Below are 12,937 nucleotides of genomic sequence, written 5' to 3'. Positions count from 1 at the left end.
AGGAAAGAAAAGAAAAGAAAAGCGTCTGGCCCTTACCAGGCCTTAAAATCTGACAGACGCAACCTCAGATGAACAACATCAAATGACACGCTACACCTTTCAGTCGCTGAGTCGACTCCTCTGTATACCAAAAGATTGTTGAGCAACATACGAGGCATGTGGCTGACGGCTGAAACTGGGTCATGCAACAGGAAAATGATCCCAAACACAGCAGCGAATCTACAGCAGAATGACTGAAAAGGAAAAGGACAGAAGTCCTGACCTCAACCTCTTTGAACTACAATGGTAAGACCTTAAGAGAGCAGTTCATAAAAAAAAGATTAAAAATGCTTCAATGAACCTCAGCAACGTAAAGAAGAGATGCTCCAATTTTTCTCCACAGCAACGAGATCGATAACGTCCTACAGAAAATGATCACTTCAAGGAAATGATGATGAAGGTGGTTCTACAAACCATTTAATCATGGGATGCATTTAGTTTTCTGCATTCTGCTACTTTAGATTTAGTTAAATATCTAATGACATGGTGTAATATGTTGTTCATCTGTGGTTGTATTTACACATTATTAAGACCTATTGAGGATAACTTTTTTTTAATCATTTTTTTTTTATTATGTCCAAATACGTAAAAGCTTAGAGTTGAAGGACTGTGTACTTTCTTTTTTTCTTTTTTTTTTCATTTTGAAATTCAGAGCAGTCACCTGCAAACTTTTCTCTATTTAGTTGAAAGTTCACAATGCTCCCTCCTTAAGAAGTGAAAAAAAAACAAAAAACACTTACCCAGATGACCAAAGAGAGACGTCAAGTGTGAATATTTAATATACTTTATTTGTGAGCAGCTGGTGAGTTCCTGACCTATACACAAGAATGACAACTTCAAGTCCAAAGACTTTTGTTTATGACGTGATTTGTCCACATGTGACTTCCATGTTGAAACTCCCCAATGCCAAGTCCTATAAATGTGGCTGAAATAAGTGAGCTCATTTTGTTCTTAAAAAAAGAAATGAGGTAAATGCTGTTTATATTGAGTTGAGTTGTGAGAAACTACAAAAATAAATTGAATAAAGTTGTGTTTCTTGACTTTCTGCAGAGTCGGTTGTGGTCAGGTTTCGGCATGTACTTGGCTGTGTGAGACAGAAGGGTTTTTATGCCTTTCTTAGCTGCACATGTTGTACATTATGTTAAAAAAAAAAAAAGCCTGCAGACAGATCTTTATGAATGCCTTTACTTGATTTATTTCCATTTGGAGGCATTCAAATAAGGTCCTTTTCCCCCAAAATAAAGCTAACTTTGCATTTAAAAGCTCTTCTCTGCATTTACAGCGGCTCACTTTTGAATCCTCAAAATCCCAAGCATTTTAAAATCGTTTCTTTACGACAACGTTAAGTGGTCTTTGTGTTTTACCATGTCTTTATTTCTGAAATACTAAACATCCTTGTGCTAACTTGCATTTATTCAGGTAGTCAATGGCCATTGATTAGCTTTTCTTGCTTTGGCTTCTCTATTCTTGTGGGAAAGGCTCGTTGGGTAGATAGAGGGATGAAATAACAAACGCTTCCAAACTCTTCTTAATGCACGCAATTCTCTGGGAATGACATCAGGCCAGTTAATACAGACCTTAAGTGCCATTGTCCACATGAGCGGGAAAACTGGGCCAATGCTTTTATTCATAGGTAGACAGATCAATAAGACAGCCTCCAAAACAAACCAGTGGAGAGGTTCCTTTCTTCCTCATGAGTGGGGCTTATTCATAGAGGTCCCTTCTTCATAGTGCAGCGTGGAGCTCTGATTCAGGAAGGAGAGCAGAGACCCCCACTCCTCCATCCCGAACACAGTCCGAAGAACTGAGAAGCTTCTGAAGGGGTGACACTACAATAGTGGGCTTTCTTTCCAACACAGAAGGGTGATCCCATCCTCATGTTGATTGTGAGAAACGACAGCCATACTTACATGATTGACCTGACCTTGGACCATGAATGGCATATAAGAGCACTTTACATTGCTTGAACCTTTCTGACCTATTTTTACTTTCTCTCTCTCTCTCTTTCTCTTTTAAAATTTTTACTTTACCCCACTTTCTTTACAACCAGACCTCCAATTATAAAGGAAATAAGAAAAATAGAAAAGGCTTCCTGCTGAACTGAGGGCAAGTTACAGATTGGTTGACTGAGACTGGCGAGCAACAATCATTGTAAATGTAAAACAAGCAATCACCATCTTTTCATTACCATGACAACAGCTGAAAATGTAGCACAAAACGCTGCCGTCTTTTTGTCTTGTGGGCCAGTTTTTATTGTTTTATTCCTCGCTGATTTTGTAAAACAAAAATGAGATGGTCCTTATGAAGTTGATTTGGCACAAAGCCAAAACTGCGTTTAGAGTGTGTAAAGCACCACATTTTAACAGGCGTGTCATGACACAGATGGTGATTTTAAAAATATGAATATGTTATTGAGAGGCAACCAAAAGCAAAGTTTACTGAAAGGTGGAAAAACACGGGAACTATTTGCAGTCTATGTAAGCGCAGTTTGAGCTTCATTTGAACGGGTTCAATCAGCTCAATTTCTTCTAACATTATATGGTCCGAAGGTAATAAACTTAACCCTTCTTGAGGTATTTTGAATGAAAAACAGAAGGCGGAATCACCTACACAGAAGATTTAGTTTGAATCACGCCAGAAAGTCCTAAATGGTCGTGTGTATTATCCAGCTGCAATGTTGAGTGTTTTCTCTGAATGAATAAGAATGACATAACATAAAGGAACTGAAGGAACATCATGAAGGAGTTTGTTTTCCCAATGATGCAGATACTGACCATCATCCCTGTTCACCTATATTCACTGACGAAGCTTTATTATTTTCAATCCCACAATTCAGTTTAATTTTCATCATTTACCAGTGCAAAGCAGGAACAGAGAGGAGGGATGTGGGTGCGCTTCTCACGACATGAACATCTCATCATGGTTGAAATCTGAAGTCTGCAGCATTGTAGTAGAGAAATTAAATGGTTGGCTACCCTCATTGTAATCACCAGTGCTCTTACAATAATTCATCTCTGGTGAACACTGTTGCTTTGGTGTTTCCTAGCCTCGGTTATAAGCTTTAATTAGCAGCCTCCGGAATGACACGGATACAGAGCAACAGTTTAGCTCATTTTAGAGTGTGTGTGCATGTGCATCCAGCTGTTTTAATGAATTGTTAAATGTTTAATTGTCCTCTTAATCTTATTGTAAATTAAGATTTAAAATATATACGCTAATATAAGAAAGGAGAGGAAAAACGTGTGTGTGTGTGTATTGCATCATGACATTGCATCCAAATTTAGCTCTTTACTTGATAGTAATCCATCCACCAAGACCAATGAATTTCATAATGCACATCTTGCATGTGTAATCCATGGTTTAATGGTAAAATAATGCCTAGTCGAAGATAAAGGGTGCATTCCAAAATTAATTAGAAGAGCTTAATATTTTGTGGTGAAAGAAACAACATTAATCACACAGAATGCAAAAAGGTTTCACACAGATAATATATCTTTCTTTTTTCTTAAAAGAAAAAACTCTTGCTGTGTCCCAATTCTCTTGATATGAATTCTGTTGTGGATGCCTCCCACGCCACGAAAAGCAACAGAGTTGACTGCCCTCTAGTGCCACCAAGCGAGTGTGACAGTATGTGGAGGGGGATGGGGGACAGCATGCTTGTTTTGTGCATTAGCAGAGCGCCTGCTATTTCAGTGCTGTCCAATCAGAGAGCCCCGTGGTAACTCGTTCATACATCCAGTGGAACAAGGTGGCGAATGCAAATGCTCTGAGATCAAGGTCTCTCCTTGGCAGTGGTGCATTGCTTGTTTCTCTCCTTTCATGTACAAATGATGATGGTGATAATATGAAGGCAGGAGCGGCCTCAGATTGAGCCGAGGGACGAATGAGCATTGACGGGATCTTTGATATGGAATGTTGCATCAAATGATATTTTTGTGTAGCAGTTTGATTGACAGTTTATTAGAAAAATTGGTAAAAATGTGCCATTGTCCTCGTCCATTTTTTTTGTGTTTGAGTTGCTGGCACAAAGTAGCTGCAGTGTACATCAGACCTTCTCAGGGATTTGCTCCCGTCTAATCCATTAAAACAAAAACATGAGTTGTACTATAATTGCTACTTTGTAGGTCCACACAATTGCAAATACACTCATAAAAATGTTTGAATGCACACAGACACACACATCTGGAACCTGCATCATTTTGCTCGATCTGCCCTGTTGTTCTGCGTGCCTCAGGACCAACAGAGTTAATTTTCAGTGTTATGTTTCATTAGGAAAATGATGCACATCACATTCACAGAGCACTTCAACCTCCAGGTTCTCCCATACGTGGCAATAAATCCAGCCTTTGTTCCTAATTACAGCAGTGTAACTGCACACTGTTCTCAGGAACTGTGGAAGTGATTGGAATGAGGCTGGTAAATTCTGAACATTGCCCTGGATGAAGGGAGAAGATTTATATTAAGACTGTGAATAAGCATGAATACAACAAATGGCTTCTCTGTGGTTTTCTTATAGATCCATGCTTCTGCAGTTTATATGTCAGGAAATTTCTTTTGAGAGTTACAAAGAAATAAATAGATATATTACAAGATATAGATATATATTATAAATATTTCAAAACCATTCACCACGCTAATGATGTAGTATTGTGTAAAATTAAGGGGACATTTTACATTGTATATGCCCATATCTTTGGTCTGTTCCTTACATAGTATAACAGTGAGTCACTCTCCTGGTTTTGATATTTAAGAAGGAACAATGAATGACTTACATATTCATACCTCCAATAAGTTCAGTTACTTGCAAAATGTAGTGTTCCAACTGTTTGGCTCTAAGAAATAACAAAGCTGAGCATCGTGAATATTATTGGAAGTTCAGAGGTTGCAGACACAGAAACAAAACAACCATGACTGAGGTCATCGTCAGAGCATATATTTGCTGTCTGATCCTATTTGTCTGTGAGAAGGTTACATATTGATACCCTATTGCTTCAAACAACCCCTGACCTCTTGTTGTGACTCATAAGAGGAGAAGGTTGGAAGGTCGCTGGAGTCCATTGGAGTGTCCCCAAGGGAAACTGGCCCCTGGACACGGAGCACCCAGCCTCACTTAGTGCAGACACATGTTGCAGCTCCATTCGATTTTTTTCCCCTCCATTGTCTGTTAGAGAGGCAGGAAAATGTAAAATTACAAGAGAGGTAGCTATTTGTGACTGAGACATGAAATACATATTTATGCTGTGTATGCGTCAAGAGTAGATGTTCCTGCAAAAGACACACATGCAAAATGAAGTGCGCGTGTATGGATGTGTTTTTCCCCTCCTCAGAGGACTTACATACACTCAGGAGACTACAGATGAATTTTTTTAACTGTTATATTTCACTCAAGCATATGAAGAAGGAGAAGCTGAAGAAAAACAGCACACTCATCATTATTAATTTTCTTTCTAATTAAAGGTTGACAATTATATTTGACTTTGTCACATAAGAAGGGGAATGTAACATAAAAATACAAATTTTCTTTTGAAGGCATTTCTTTTATTATTCCTATAAAAAAGACTATTATCGAGTTGAGGTGAATGCATTCTGAACATGAAAAGCAACTATCATTCATCTTCTACAATGCATAGCTGTAAATTATGGCATTATCTATGCTGCCATAGAGAGGCAGAAAAGAGGGGCTGAGGGTGAGGTGAGGGAGGGTTGGTGCTGAAAATAAAGAAAATGGCTTTGGGAAAAAAAAAAAAAAAAAAAGACAAACACACACACACCCTTCAGCATGAAGTCAATGAGAAAGATTATGCTTGGCCTTATCCAGTAGGGCCTGTCAGATTTATTTCCAACATCAAGGGACTCACTGCTTTCTCCAGCCCCATCCATCAGTGCCCCGTCTGGGTTTCTGTGTGGTCAGAGTAGCAGGCGAAGGCTCGGAGGGGAGAGCTAAAGCAGGTTGGAAGAGGTGTGCGTGTACGTGTGTGTGTTTGTGAGAGGAAGTGGTTGCCAGGGCACACAGGCCCATGGCATTCTGCACTGTCTGGCATCCCAGTGTGCAATAGGAGCACTAGTCACCACTGGAGGTGAAAAGCAGTGTCACAGGGATGAAAGGGGGCTTCCCCCCCGTCCTGTGTCCTGTGAGAAAAAATGAAAAAGACAGACGGATATGAGGAGAAAGCGAGGGAGCGAGCTAGTGAGATTTTTAGGGAGCGTAAAATCGCTCTCGCTGTATTTCATGTCAATATGTCTCACATTTGAAATCCTTATTATAGGTTGGGTGTGTAAAGAAAAAAAGGGGGATGTGCTTTCATTGTTCATGGACATGTGCTGTCATACACACACACACGCCAACGTACACACAAAAACAAATACACACCATTCCCCTTGCCCAGGCGCCTGTGCCACACCACCCACCTCTGTCATTCTGCAATGTGTAACCTAGCAACTATTTAATTAAAATAGCATCAGCAAGGATAGAGGCTTTTTCCCCTCCCACACAAGGCTTTCCTCCAATCTCAGTGCTTTCCAGCACACCATGAATCAAAAGTGATGCGGTGTGTGCCACTGTATTGTACCCCTCACACCCCCTCTTTGTTTCTGCATTTGGTTATTTCCACAAAACCATCTTACTTCATTGACTGATAGAATGCACCTGGATGTCATATATCTAGCATGCTGGCACTATATCCATGCTTTAACTGGCCAGAGATTTAGCACAAGACATTATTATGCCACAGAGTTGTGCAAACAAGGCCATCATCTCTCTGTCCTTCAGGGTAGTCTATCAAAAATTATAGAATGCCTCACTTTGACCTCTTCTCCTCCTCCTCCGCCTGCATTTCTTCTTCTCCCTGTGCCTTCGTTTCTCTTTGTATGCCAAATCACAGCGCTCTCTGTTCCGACCTGAAAAGAGGCGCCTCTTACCATGCTCTACATGTGTGCCAAGCTCGGGCAAGGCAGAGCAATTAGGGGAAATGTGAAGCAGCTCTACATGTCAGCGTGCATCACACTCACTGTCACTCAAACCACATCCATGAGAAGCAAACAATGGAGCAATATTCTAGTTCATGGCTGTCAAAACAGAAGGCCCACTGTCTGTTTCTCTCTGCCTTCCTATGTCTTTTGCTCTCTTATATGCAGTTTCTGCAGCTAATGGTTGCCCTGATGTGTCACAGAGCAATGACGTTACCTGTTCTTTTTTGATTTTCTGTAATGTGACATTGCGCATACTGCAGATGCAGCAGAAGGATACACATAGCTCTTTTCACTTGCCCTCGATAGGAGGACCTCTGTCAAGAGGTAGTGCATTGACAGTCATGGTAAATGGCTTTAATGATGCAACTTCCAAATGGGTATATCACAGAGTTGACCTCCATCGCAGGCGCATCTGTGCTTTACACCATCAAATGACAAATTTCTGCTGCTTATACCCTCTTCCCCTCTTCTTCTCACACACATTATTTCCATTTGCACAAAGCTTCAAACACAGACATTTAATAGCAGTGGGAGAAAAAAAAATTAAGAAATGTAAAATATATCAAATCACATATTCACTTCTGTCTAATAGTCACAGAGACAATAGCTTTCAACTCAATTTGAGGGGGACTGTCATTGCCCCTTTTGCATCATCTTTTCAATAAAATACATCAGTGTAAAATCCTCTTTAGTTGAAGAACACATTCAAATTTGATTATGTTTTTGACTGACTTCAAAAAGCACAGCAGATTCGGAGTTGTTCACAAAGCTTTCCACATCAATTACTGGTTTTAAAAAGTGACAAACGCAATTTTCTTGATCTACATTTCCCGAATTACATCTGGTTGGAACACGTAGCAAATTGCAGTGAACGTAAAGGTTGAACTAGTCCCTGTGTACAAATAGAAAATAAAACAAAACAGGCATGTTGTTGTTTTTTTTTTTAATTTTCCATCATTGCCAGGTTTTATTTCATGTTTTATAAATCTAAATATTTGCGGTGCTGTGCAGATAAATTCTGCACAATCTGTACTCTCCATTGAGGCCATATAGCCTATGTAAACCTTTGAAACTGAGTGTTCACACAGTGGTTTGCATAATGGCACATGATTTTGACTAGCAGGACGAGAGAGAGGGACCCCTTGACATTTTTATAATGGCACTTTACAGATTGGACAAGGGTTGGGGGTAGGGTGCTATATGAGCGGCAGTACTTGTGGCACAAAATATAGGGACCTCTAGTGTATCTCCCACTCATGAAGTAAGACAGTGACCTATGTTATGTTCTGTTATTAATTGCGCTGTATCTCACACTTAGATATGAAAAGAACAAAACTGAGTGCAGGATGTTTAATGGAAGAATGTTTTTTACAGCAAAATTCAAATGCATCAGCTTTTACTTTACCCATAAAACCTAAAACCTTTAACTTTGTCGGAAAATGAGATGTTAAATGGCACAGATCATTTCCAAAAGGGCTGTTTAAGATTGTGAATTATCTGAGTGGGTGGAGAAAAAGACAGAATATTCCTTAAAATTGATTATCCCCATATCAGGTTATATCCTTTGAGATATTCATGTAGATATTCCACAAAACAATTCTGATTCTTCCAAGCTCTATTAGCTCTAAGCATTTAACCTAATTTTTCAAAGCTACCACTGTGGAAAGTATGTTTCATTTGTGTCAAGAAAAAAGGAGAAAAAAACAAAATAATCTAACAATCTCTTCTTATGTGCTGCCCTCCTGGATAACATAAATCAAATTGAATCCAGTAAAGATGTCCCCTGTCAATACCAATGAAATTGATAGAGTCCCAAATCACAGACTGGAGCATGTATGGCCGACAGAAATCTTTGGGAGAGGCCACCAGCAAATTAAAAGGTCACGGATTTTGATGGTTCTACTTTTGCACTGACACACGCCCCTATGTCTTGTCTGAGTGACACGTGCAACAATGCCTTTTTTTTTTCTTATCTAACCCAAACAGCTCAGACAATGGTGCAGCCTAGGGCCATATGCTGTGCCTAAGGCCATCCACAAGTCCCCCTCCCATGTATCCATCCGTGGGAACATGAAGTAGACTGAAAAGGTTGTCTGGAGTGAGGCCCTTAGCACATCTCGAAGGAGGACTTTTTGTGGTATAGTCTGTGACATGACCGACACAAGCGCGTTGATCAACAGCAGTTAATGTGATGTGGCTTGTCGTGAGAAAGCAAATCAGACAGGATTGTCTCCGCCTCACAATGACTCAGACAGGGCAGGTTCCAGATGAGGAAGTCATTTGAATTATCTGTATAAATGAACAAAACAGATTTATTGCAAGTCACAACTGGTTTTAATTAGTGATAAGATATCTGCATATTGTTTCGTTTTTTCTAAACCACTACCGAATCCATGCTACTACTTTGTTCTTATGACTGTAATTTGAAGCTGAAAGCAGAAGGATATTGTTGGAGGCAGACTAAAGACTAAGCCTTCACTTCAAGTAGCTCCCCACAAATTATCCCCACACTATTTCCAGATGCATCTGCCGTGCTCTGCCATCTTGAGCCTCTGCTTTGGTCACACATCCGTCTCACTCTATGCTTCAAATCCTCTCACGCATACGCAGACAAATCATTAAAATGCATAAAACCCTCACTCACACACTCTCACACACCTGACACATGCATTAATTAGCACGCTCGTAACAAGCTAGTCTCTCTTTTCACACCATGAGCCTCTTTCATTAACATGACAGTGGCTAGCAGTGGCTAGGGGCCCATCGGCTGCAAGGTTCTCTCCTCAGGGCCCCTGATTAAAAGGAGAATCCCTTGGACGATTCCTTTCATCATTGCACCCATGCAGAGAGGCTTGCACGATCCCTGGACTGAAAACTGTCAAGTATACCTGCTTCTATGGGCCCCACCGCGTTTCCATCTCTTTGACTTACTCCTCCATCACTCCACCACTCACTCGGACGCACTACAGTGTGCTTTATTCCATCAGAGCCTAATTGTCAACTCACTTCCTAATACTCTACAGATGATGGTGGTCTTTGTTTTTTTTTTCTTCAGTGAATCTACTCTACTTATGCAAAAAGGAAAAACCTGACTGGTGTCGGTTCTCTGTCCCTCACAGATACAGATCACAAAGGCGTACCTCAGGTTGGCTCTAAGAATTCAACTGAAAGCCAGCACGACCCAAAGAGAAGTTCTCTATCTATGACGGCGTATAGTTATTTCTTCCTCCAAAAGAAACCACCTTTCCCCTTTTCAGTGCTATGAGTTCATCGCAGCCTAACACCTGATGTACAGGGCGGCTATCATCTCGAGGCCTTGCCCATCAGGGTCTTCCCCCATCCGGCATGGATTTCAAGGCAAAACGTCTCATTAGCTGTGGTCCTTGAAAGAAGGGCACTCAATTTCAAATTCAGTTACACATTCCCTTTGAATGGGACTGGAAGGCAAAGAAGAAGAGAGAGGGAGAGAATGGATAGAAGTAAAGCACGGGAGACGGACTCCGTCGAAGGCTGAGGCCTTGGACCCAGAGGGAGAGAGCAGAGAAGGGAATAAGGTCTGCTGAAGCAGCTATAATTTCACGCCATCATTACCTCTTTGGGCTGGAGATTTATGCTAATGCCATTTCAGGGGCGAAGCACTGGACAAAATAGGTTTAGAGGGTCAAAGGGGCTAGGTAGTTGCATGCCAGTATCTTTCTTTAATTTCTGTTTTGTGTTGTCAATGCTTTTTATTCATTTTACAGTCAAATTTACAATTGATGATTACTGTTGCCATTTTTAGGCTTTTCACACACTTTTATGTCTCTTGTCTTAAAAAAAACACAATAGCATATTTTCTAGCAAAGCAAATATGAGGCAATCATTTGAAAAGTAGCAAAACATTATGCGACTCAGATGTTTTTTCATTACCAGGTTTGAAATAAATAAACTTGGTTGTGTAGACTTGCCAGTGGGTGGCAGTATTGGTTATAGTGTCCATGGCTTTTGTTTAGTAGAAGAAGTAGTTTTACTAATTGGGAACAAAACCTCAAGGACAACTGTGGTTTACATTCAATTGAAATTAGAGAGAGCTCAGATATTATCTTAATCTCTGGGGATATCTGGGATATCATATCATCATATCTTATTTTTCAATTTTGATGACCTTTTTATTTCTTTTCATATTTCCATCTTCTTAACATGACAACAACGGAAACCCGACTAATGACTGTATTCCACTATTTAAGCTTACTCAGTTTCATCATCCCTCTGACATTGCATTTCTCAAACCAGTTAAAACTCCATCAAAGCTTCACTCCAATGTAGACAGAAGAAAAAAATCAGCCAGAGCTTAGAGCTCAGGTGAACGTCTGAGTAGACTCCATGGTGGAGCAGGATTGCGCTTTGTAATCTGGCCACATAAAGGTCTGGGAAAGGCCTCCTGGAGAACATTGCAGTGTGGCAACCGCATACGCCACTGCCATTCACTAATGATGGCTGCCGAGGAGCGGCTACATGCAGCGGGGGGTAAGCGGGCTCTCTCCTAACAAGGAACTTTCATAGAGAGACAGGGTCAGAGGTGTTAGGGCTGGGCAGATATCAGAGCATAACACATCACACATAGATGATGAAAATGTCATCATCTGCCCCTTCAGCCAGAGTGGAACCAATAATTAGGATTAGGCTATGTTATTAAAACTATACAGGGGTGCTCCCATCCAGCAGGGTTTCACTGTTAATGGCCAACAGAAACAACAGCCAGTAGCACACAGGTTGCAGTGTGATAATTTGGGAATCGACTGAGACTGATCTTTTAGTGATTCTAATTTGAACCTATCGATTTGGACATCTATTGATCTATGTTTCTGCTGTGTTATATTATGACCGTGGAGAGAGATGAAATCAGTCATGGTGGTTTGCACCATGGTGAGATAGAGGGCTGTGGATGGAAACCTATCATGAAGACCAGCTGTCACTCCCGCAGCCTTCCTAAAGAAGCCTGTCAGAACTCTTGATAAACTCCACAGGAGGTCAGGCCATGAAGATAATAAACCAGGTGAAAGGATAAGGACACAGGCACATAATACGAAAGACTTCACAGCAAATTGTGAGAGCCCCCATAACCTGAATACAATTTCTTACAACTTCTAAATTAATTGATGAAGAAGAGTTTCTTTGAACATTCTGCTCACGTATGAATATATAGGTTGCGTCCAAAATGTTGAGACATACCAGCGTTCAGCAGAGCAAAGCATTTAGGGAAAACTTACACGATTCCCTTTTTTCAGAAAATAGAGATTCAGCTATTTTAAGAAAACGATAAAAGGTTGAATAATTTGAAGTTTATTTCAAGTGGATCGGATTTTATTGCATCCGTAGAACAAAGACACTCACGTCAGGATGTTTCCTTGAATTCATTTGTCATGTAGAATATGATTGCCTGTCTTGGGACCTGAAATGAGCACTAAGGATGTCTGCTTGACATTTGGCTTCTCTATAACTGTATTTTACCAACTATATTTCTCAGCTTTTGTATAACCAACTGCCAATCTAGATAAGGCAATGCATTAAGTAGATTATTTGATTTTCAGGCAAGAAAGCACTCTTCACCTCCAGACACCGATACAAATTTGTGAAAGTGTGCATACTTTAATATAATGGTTGTCAAAAGTCAATTTCTCCCTCCTTGAGCCACCTCTCATTGCTGCAAATTGAACTGTGCAACACAGATACTGAGCAGAGAAAGAGCCACACACAGATGGGGAGAGCCAGGGAGAAACTGCTGGTACTGCACCAGCCAGCTGTTGTCTGTAAGCAGTTGGGGAGGGTGAGCACTTGTGCCCTACGGCACACTGCAGGGGCTAAAACGTTCCTCCACATCTGCGCAGGCAGCTAAGAGACTGAAGGCATACATGGGATTACATCCTGTGTTATTGCCCAAGGCAGTCAC

General features: G+C 40.6%; 1 protein-coding gene across 1 annotated transcript in view; it reads left to right on the top strand.

Moving 5' to 3' along the window:
- tmem161b (transmembrane protein 161B) overlaps window positions 1–12,937 on the top strand; it is a 48,592-nt gene that overhangs the window by 19,063 nt on the left and 16,592 nt on the right. The window lies entirely within an intron of this gene.

The sequence above is a fragment of the Leuresthes tenuis genome, unplaced genomic scaffold (genome assembly GCF_036924035.1).
Source record: "Leuresthes tenuis unplaced genomic scaffold, fLeuTen1.0.hap1 SCAF_6, whole genome shotgun sequence".
NCBI lineage: Eukaryota > Metazoa > Chordata > Actinopteri > Atheriniformes > Atherinopsidae > Leuresthes > Leuresthes tenuis.
Note: the sequence above shows the minus strand (reverse complement) of the source record. Positions and strands in the feature narration are given on the sequence as shown.